This window comes from Bos indicus x Bos taurus, chromosome 11 (genome assembly GCF_003369695.1).
Source record: "Bos indicus x Bos taurus breed Angus x Brahman F1 hybrid chromosome 11, Bos_hybrid_MaternalHap_v2.0, whole genome shotgun sequence".
In the NCBI taxonomy this organism is placed as follows: Eukaryota; Metazoa; Chordata; class Mammalia; order Artiodactyla; family Bovidae; genus Bos; species Bos indicus x Bos taurus.
Genome location: NC_040086.1, coordinates 64,612,947 through 64,620,793, shown reverse-complemented (window position 1 = coordinate 64,620,793; position 7,847 = coordinate 64,612,947). Strand labels below are relative to the sequence as shown.

The 7,847-nt window shown below is 47.6% G+C and overlaps 1 protein-coding gene and 1 long non-coding RNA gene across 5 annotated transcripts in view; one reads left to right on the top strand and one right to left on the bottom strand.

The window, feature by feature from the left end:
* The first annotated feature begins 233 nt into the window (after positions 1-233).
* Positions 234-5,937, top strand: LOC113901377. Its single transcript, XR_003513403.1, has 2 exons — positions 234-3,126; positions 3,434-5,937. It is a non-coding gene; the product is annotated as an uncharacterized LOC113901377 (long non-coding RNA).
* Positions 5,938-7,716: 1,779 nt separating this feature from the next.
* Positions 7,717-7,847, bottom strand: part of MEIS1 (Meis homeobox 1) — a 142,720-nt gene continuing 142,589 nt past the window's right edge. For all 4 annotated transcript variants that reach the window (XM_027555649.1, XM_027555647.1, XM_027555648.1 and 1 more), the window contains one exon: positions 7,717-7,847. This exon is cut by the window's right edge and continues 1,391 nt beyond it. The gene's annotated coding sequence lies outside the window, so the exon portion shown is untranslated.

Below are 7,847 nucleotides of genomic sequence, written 5' to 3'. Positions count from 1 at the left end.
CGAGACTAATTTTTCATTATTTTAACCGTGGGCTATAACACTAAATATTAAAAATAGAAAATGTACAGAATGCCAGATCCCCAGCCAAATAAGAGAAAGACTTGTGTTGATTGGTTAAAATCAAGGGGTTTCATTTGTGTGTTTTGAAAATCAGAGTATTATGCTAAAAAAAGTGCTATCTCAACTGACAAAGCCCAAAGTTTTATTTTCCCTCTAATATTTTATGTTAACAAGACACCATTTATAGTAAATATATGCGTGGCTGCATATCCATTTCAGTTTGAGCATTTTCAAAGAACAGAAGTGCCAGAATATTTAAATAATACAAAACATATATTATTTCAAAGTGATTTGACAGAATTCCTGGGAAATAACACTTGTGCAAAGAATATGCCTTTTAGAGAAATATTACATGGTGGTTCAACACAATTAAAACTTTTTTTTACCTTTATTATTAAAGTTATTTTTTCAAGGGGAGTATTTTTGCCCTTTGTTTTGCTATCATACGATTTAAGGTTTTATGTCAAGGTGTCAAATTACCAGGACACACTATTTTATTTAACTAGTCCTCACTTTCTTTTATGGTGAAGACTTTTCATCTGGATCTTTTTATTTAAAATAGATGTATATTGTTAAGAAATTATTTCTAGAACTTTAAAAATAAACAACTGGTCTTCATCTTTTTTTTTTTTGGTAGTCATTAACATGGGAGAAGTCATCTTCAGAGGATTGGAAACTTTTCTTTTTGGTAAAATCTTGCAATGTTTAAAATAAGCTCTGCTTAATTTTGTCTTTGAAGGATTCACTTATCCTAATGTTTGAGATGATTAATTAAAACTGTCTCCATTTTTCCTCTTTCCACAAATTAAAATGATAGCCAAACTTGGAATACTTGTTTCCTTTCTAAAACCTTTCAGCTAAATGTGAGTTAAGTTGATGTCCACTCCCTCCATCCCAGTTACACAAGCACCGTTTTCACTGTGACAGTCCAATAATGCATTTAGTTTAAAATTACACTTGGACCTTTCCTCCTTTGTATTTTTTCATTTACTTCAGTGCAACAAGATGACTTGATTTTCTTGGGATTACATGAACTCCATTCAGTGTTACTGGGACATTTCTGCTCAACTAAATACTTGCCTTAATAGACAAATGAACTTCTTTTTATTTGCTGGAGTTTGTAGACGGTTTAAGACACAGAGAGTGCAACTGATTTAGTTATTGTTGTTGTGAGAATCGAACAGGCACAAAAGTCATTTATCTAAAACGAAGAGATATGACTCTGTAAAAGGGAGAAGCAAGGGCAGAATCATGGGGAATTATTTCAGTTTATAGCTCTTATTAATTAAACCGGATGTGGTTTTATTCTTTAGTACCGACCTTGCTAAATTCGCCCAGATACCTCTCCCTCTTAGCCCATTTTTTCATTCTTTACATAACTTGCGTCCCTTGTTGATGGGGGGTTGCTTTTGCTACATTATATCAGTAAAATTGCGGTGTAAAATTGCGTGCATCTTCAGACGGTCGCATCCCCGCACCCCTCCCGGAAAAAAAAAGAAAAGAGAAAGAAAAAAATGCTTCTCCCATTCAGTTTTAGCATCTTGTTTCGTTGAAATGCGAGACAGGTACTTGATTTAGCATTTAAGCAAAAGGTTACACAAACCGCGTTTTAAAAAGTGTTGGGATGTCCGACAGGGTCAGCCCCAGATCAGATCATTTTTTGAATGCAGACCTAAAGATAATGAGTACTTGTTGTATTAAAGGGGACAAACAGTACTTTGGCTTCCTCTGACCCCAGAATGCACGGCTCGGTTTCATTGATCATCCTCCTTTATGAGATAATGCAATTACAAACATCAATAAGGGGCTGCAAGGGGAATCATTATGCGGTGACAGTGATAAATGACGGTGCAGAAATAGCATGCTTTTTCCCCCCTAACAATCCAGGAGCCCAGGGGCTCCGGGGGCTGAACACAGTCGCCAAGGAAACAGATGACATCCCAAACGGCACCAAAGGAAAAAAAAATGAACAGTCTTTCTTTGCCTTTCACTCTTTTCCGTCTTCCAAAGAGTTAGTTTTGGCTCAAGCAGCAGCTGCCACACAGGCATTTCGTTATTTCAGACATTAAAGACTGCAGCGGGAGGTGGGAGTCTCCTCCTCTTCCATCCCCACCCCCACTAGATAACACACAAAGCTCGCTGTTCACGGTTTAGGACTACCTGAAAACGCACGTCTTGAAAATCAGATGGGGATGGTGGTGGTGAGGGAAACGGGGTTCACACCGCCTTTGCGTTGTGTTTTCCCCGCTTCCACGATTGTCGGATGGAAACTGAGTCTGCAGAAAAAGCTGGCGCCTCGTGGGTCTGCCAGTAAGGACGGGGGCGCGTGGCTCGCCTCCATCTCCCTGCGGTGCCAGACGCTGCTCAATGCCAAGGCGGGGGGGTGGAATTGGGGGGGGGGGGTGGGAATGGGGAGCAGGCGGCTGCTAGGGGTGTTTGCCGCTTCGCTGGCTTTCTTTGAGATGGAATTATCAATGGGCGCAGGGATCTCCCCTAGATCGAGGAATCCGGTTGTTTAAAGCCCCAGGGTGCCCTCAGCAAGTGGCTTCAATAGGGCTTCGCTGAACGATCCCCATCCTCGCGTGTCCTGGGCTGGTGGCTGAAGTAGGCGGGCGCGAAAAAGTGATGGGTTACCCAGACTGCGTGCTGGACCTGCGTGCCTCGGGCCACTAGGAAGGGAAGGGGAATTTGCCACTTTGCGGGGGAAGGAGGAGGAAGAGAGAGCAGAAATGCAAAGCGGGGTGGGGGGGCTCCCCAAGAAGAAAACAGAAAGGAGGAGGAAGAAAGCGAGCGAGAGCAACCCCACCCTTCGAAAAGGTCGCTATCCTTAAGAAAGCAGACACGGGGTCCCCTGACCCCTGCGGGAAACGCCCCAGCGTGGAACGCGCAACCCGGGCGCTGCCTGCCCTGCCACTCGTGGCCCCCGCCCTGAGGAGCCGGCTGCGCGGGTGCGCAAGCAGGTGACTTTATTCACTGTTTCCCCAATCGGCGAGGTCCCGGGACTCGTTTTCCGCCTGGAGATTAAGATCATTGCTCGCGTAATGAACTTAATGCTTTAGGGTAGAGGTGAGTGTGTCTGCGAGTGGGCAGGGGTAGGAATTACCGACCCGATCGATGGGAGACTAGCTTAAAACTAAATCCCTTTTCTCCAGGGCTTCAGCGCCTAGGTTTCCCAGCGGTGGGCTGAGCGCGCTGGGCAGGTTAGAAGGCAGGGCGTGGAGGAGCGACCCCAGGGCTCGGGCCGCCAGAACTGAAACCCTAAAATGCCCATCTCCCCATCGAGACCCCCGGGACACCCGTTTTTACGGCAAAGGCTCTTAAAAGCTCCAATGTTGGCGAACTGATTGCTCAATATGTTGTTTTTCCTTTACAGCTCTGCCTTGGGAGAGAATGCGACGGACTCGTTGTCAGGAAGATTGGACCAAAAGCAGATAGTCTCCCCAACCCCTCCCCCCGCTCCTCCCCGCCATCAGCGACTCCCTCAAGGGGCGATTTCCCACACTCTACACCGCCCTGTCCTGGGCCTTGGGATTCCCAACCTCGTGTAGACTCTGCACCTGGCTACCTAAGTGCCACGGGATGCCCCACAGTCAAGTGGGTGAGGGGTGGTCAGGGAGAGGGGAGTGAAACGGGGCGACATGCCGGGCCACACAAGGCACCCCACGACCCAGTTCCACGCCACTCCACCCGGCGTCCAAGCGCCTACCAGGGAGCTCCGCATCGTCAGGTTTTTACTGTCTATACATCCGAGGGCCTGCTGGGATCCGAAAGGCTGGGGAAAGTCTGCAAAGGCTTTAAAGTGATCCCGAGGAGCTCCTACCTAAGGCGTTGAGTGCTGCCCATGGCTCCCCCACTGCGCCTGGCGGGTGCTGCCCTGGTTCCAAGTGCCCCCAGGCCCCAAGCTCTCGCAGTCCCTCCCGCTCCCAGAGTCGCGGCAGGACTGACCCAAGAGTCCACCAAGAAGCCTCTAGCCCACCGAGTCGAGCTGTTCGGAGGGAACGGGGCCCGGAGTCCCCCAGGAGGTGCCTCTCCACAACCTTCTGCGCTGACACAGGGTCGCCTCGTCTCCAGAGACGAAGTCTGCAGCCCCCTTAGACTTGACTTTTCAGTTGGGTTGGGGAGGGGATAGGAGGCTAGTGGAGGTGCCGGAACCGCCCCCTTTCTCCCACACCCCCACCCCCACCCCGCCCCCGGGTGCTCTGGGATCTACGCATAGACCTGTCCGCCCTGCACCTGCCGGGGGCCAGGACTCAGGGTTAGAACTCTGTGGCAGCCGCGTTCCGGCCCGGATCCCCTCAACTGCCGCCGCGGCCCGAAGGATCGGCACGCGGAGGCCGGCCCAGCCCCAGCCCCAGGCCCCAGGCATCTCCCTCCTGCCCTGCAGCAGACTCGGGGGGCGCTGCACTCGGCAATGAAGCCTGAGCGCAAAGTCTGCGCGCCGCGTGGGAGACGCGGGCGGGAGGGTGCGCGTGGCGCTGGTGTTTTTTCTTTTCAGAACCTTTCGACATCACTACAAAGTTTCTTAGTAGGCGCCTGGGCCCCGGGGTCGGAGCCTCCCACCGCCGCTGCTTCCTCTCCCTCCTCCCAGCCCCCTCGAGCCGAAAGAGACGGAGCCTCCGGCCGCCGAACTTCACCCCTCACTGCGGGGACCCCGGCGCCCCGAGCGCCGCCCTCCCCACCCCGTCCCCAGGCTCCGCGGTGGTGCTTCTCCCCGGGGCGAAGCTCGCCGGCCGGGCGCACTGGAAGGAGACACCCGCTGCCTCCCGAGGAACTCCTAATACCATCCATACAGCTTTAATGCGTTTATAATTCGATAAGTGATTTCAATTTGAAATTGTTAGTAACTAATTTTATGGGTAATTTTTCCACATCAAATATTTAAGCATCAGATTAAGGGAGCCAGTTCCGACACAGGATAATAAGGGGGTTCCCCCCCACCCCCCGCGGCCCCCCGCCTCCCTCAGATTCCTACCGAGTAGTTTTCCAAATCCCCAAAAGATGGCAGTCGAAGCCGACGTTCTTCTTTTCCTGCGGCCCTGCGAAGGGAGGGGCAGAAAGAGGGAAGAGGGAAGGAGCGAGAGAAAGGGGGAGTGAGGGAGAGAGAGGCAAAGGGAGAAGGAAAGAGACAAGAGAAAGGAGAGGGAGAAACTAGACGTTGTACGGACTTTTCAAAAGTCATTCTTTCACACATGTCTAATATAGGCAAAAAGCAGTGGTGAATTTCCTGGAAATGTCCTGGCAGAAAAGAAAGCCAAAAAACGTGCCTTGTGGGCTCAGAGCAGAGGATGTGAGAAACTCAGCACATTCCGGCTAACCCCTCCATTCAGAACAGAAGCAGGATAGGGGAGCCTGGCTTTTCGGCATTTCTTTGTATTTAACATTATATACATACTGTACAACTCAGAGGCTGTTTCCTCTACAGGACTCTGCCAGTTACCTAATGGGGGTGTGAGGAAAGGTGATGGGTGGGGGGCGGATTGCTGTGGGCGGAGGGGAGGCTGGGGCCAGAAGCGGATGAATTGCAGACCAGTTGCCAAAACTTTTTTTTTTTTTTTTTTTTCCCTGCTGCTGCTGCTGCGGCTGCCTTTGCTGCTGCCTTTGCTTTGAATGTGGGTAACTAGGAAACGGCAAGCCGTCTGAGAAGACGGAATTTCCAACGTGTAAAATGTTCTTAACGGAACCATTGAGCGAGTGCAATAAGGCGTGAGGGGGAACTAATCTTCCCATTTAAATGTTTGTGGCAATTTTATCTAAATGAATTTTAATGCTAAACGAGGGTAATTCCCCATTTGTAGCGCGTTTACTTCTCTTTCCTGTGCTTCTAAAGCAGTCGAACATCATGCAATGAACAATAACAATAAAAATACTGTCAAGGCATATTATTCATTTCGAATGTGTTATAATTACAGCTGATTAAATATGATAGGAGAATTTTAATTTTTTCGGAAAAATATTTAAATCATACTAAAAAGTAGTCTCATTCAACCGGCGCGCCCCCTCCCCAAATAAAAATAAAAAGCAGGTACAATTGCGTGCCCTTGTTTAGAAGAGGGCGTTTTGTTTTTGCCTTTTAAGAAACATCAAAAACGCTCTCAGCACCTCTATTATTTCCCTCTTTCGGTTAAGTGTCCTCAATAACCTCCGAGCTGGCTCTGAAATTTACAAGAGGAAAAGCTAAAATAGCATTAAGGGAGAGGTGGGGGTGTCCAGGCAGGGGGAAAAAGGACCCGCCAGAGAGCAAGGCTCTCACAAAACAGGCACGCAGAGAGGGGAACGCAGGCAAAGAACACAGTTTGTTTTATTTTTTTTCTAATTCACTGAACACTAATGATCTTGAGTCTTCATAGCCTCCATATTCCCTAATTCTTCTTCACTTGGACTCCTCTCCTTCTCCCAGGGCCTGCCCCCACCGCCCCCCCCCCTTCCTCCTCTCCCCTTTCTTTCCCTCCCCCACCCGGCAAGAGCTTCCTCTAGAATAAAGACTGAAAATAACCAACTCACCCAGGCATGTACTGGAGAGGAGGGGCAAATGGCTGGTTAGTTTATAAAGTTTATTATTAATTTTGAAAGTAAATAAATGGTTGTTAACGGCTAGTAACCACCTATCAAGAGAGAATTATTTCACGAATATGGACTATTTATGTAGGCGAAGAACTGCCACTGGGTCCGAATGGGAAACTGAAACAATCCCCTAGATGGGGTGGGGGCGGGGTAGGGCGGAGGGCGCTGCTTGCGAGGCTGCAGAAGGTCGAGCCTCGCTCTCTTTCTCCGGATCCACGTGTTTAGGAACCAGGCCCCATAAACAAAAGGTGAGAGAGTGCACGGCCGCTCCAGCAGGTGAGTCAGTCAATCACACGCCACCTAGTAAACCCAACCCACAGCTGGTTTCTCTTTTCAAATAGAAAATAGAATTGTTCAGGGCGGGTTTATAGGGTGACACGGGCCTGAATGTCAGGCTTGAGTTTAAGGCACTCTCCTTCGACCCATCCTTTGTTTACAAAGCAATCACTACTAAAAGCCTGATTTTTTAAAAACGAATTTGCCTTAATTAAAATATTTGTATATTTTCCTTAGCTTTGGGAAGCACTTTTTATAGCTGCAATTTTATTTCAATAAAATTATAAGCTATTCCAGCTTAAACATGTTATTTTGTACCATTTAGCTGGCTGCCATGCCGAAATTCTGTACAGCTGTTCTGGAAAATTGGTTAATAACCAGTTTGATCCAATGAGAACATAGAGCATATTTATAAAAATTAGATTTTTGAAGTCTGGTCTCTTCATCCATGTAGTTAATTTCCTAATAAACATATACTGCTCATCCTAGGTAACATCCTTAGTGAAAGACGTGGCTCAGTCCTTTAGGTTTGCCATCATGTGCAAGAATAATTTCACTGATATTAGATGAGTAATTCTGTTGGCTGTAATCTGAGTCTACAGTTAGTTTAGTGCCCTTAGGCCTTAAATTTGCTGATATTAGGAGTTCATTAAGTCAGCTTAAAGAAATCAGTGACTATTATTAAATAACTTACTTTGTGGTTCAAATTTTCAAATGCATATATATCTTAGGGAGCTAAAATTAATTTCTGTATTTACTGCATTCATCATGAAAAATTTGGGGGGCAGTAAACAAATTTTTCAAGCAGTGGAGTCAGCATGACAAAAATAATCTTGTTTTTATTTTAGATTCAGATTTCATTACTGCACTCAAACGACTACAACTGGGCTTGGCGTTATTATACAATCCAAACTGTTTCCGTCAGAAACGCTAAGACTCAGTGTGCAATG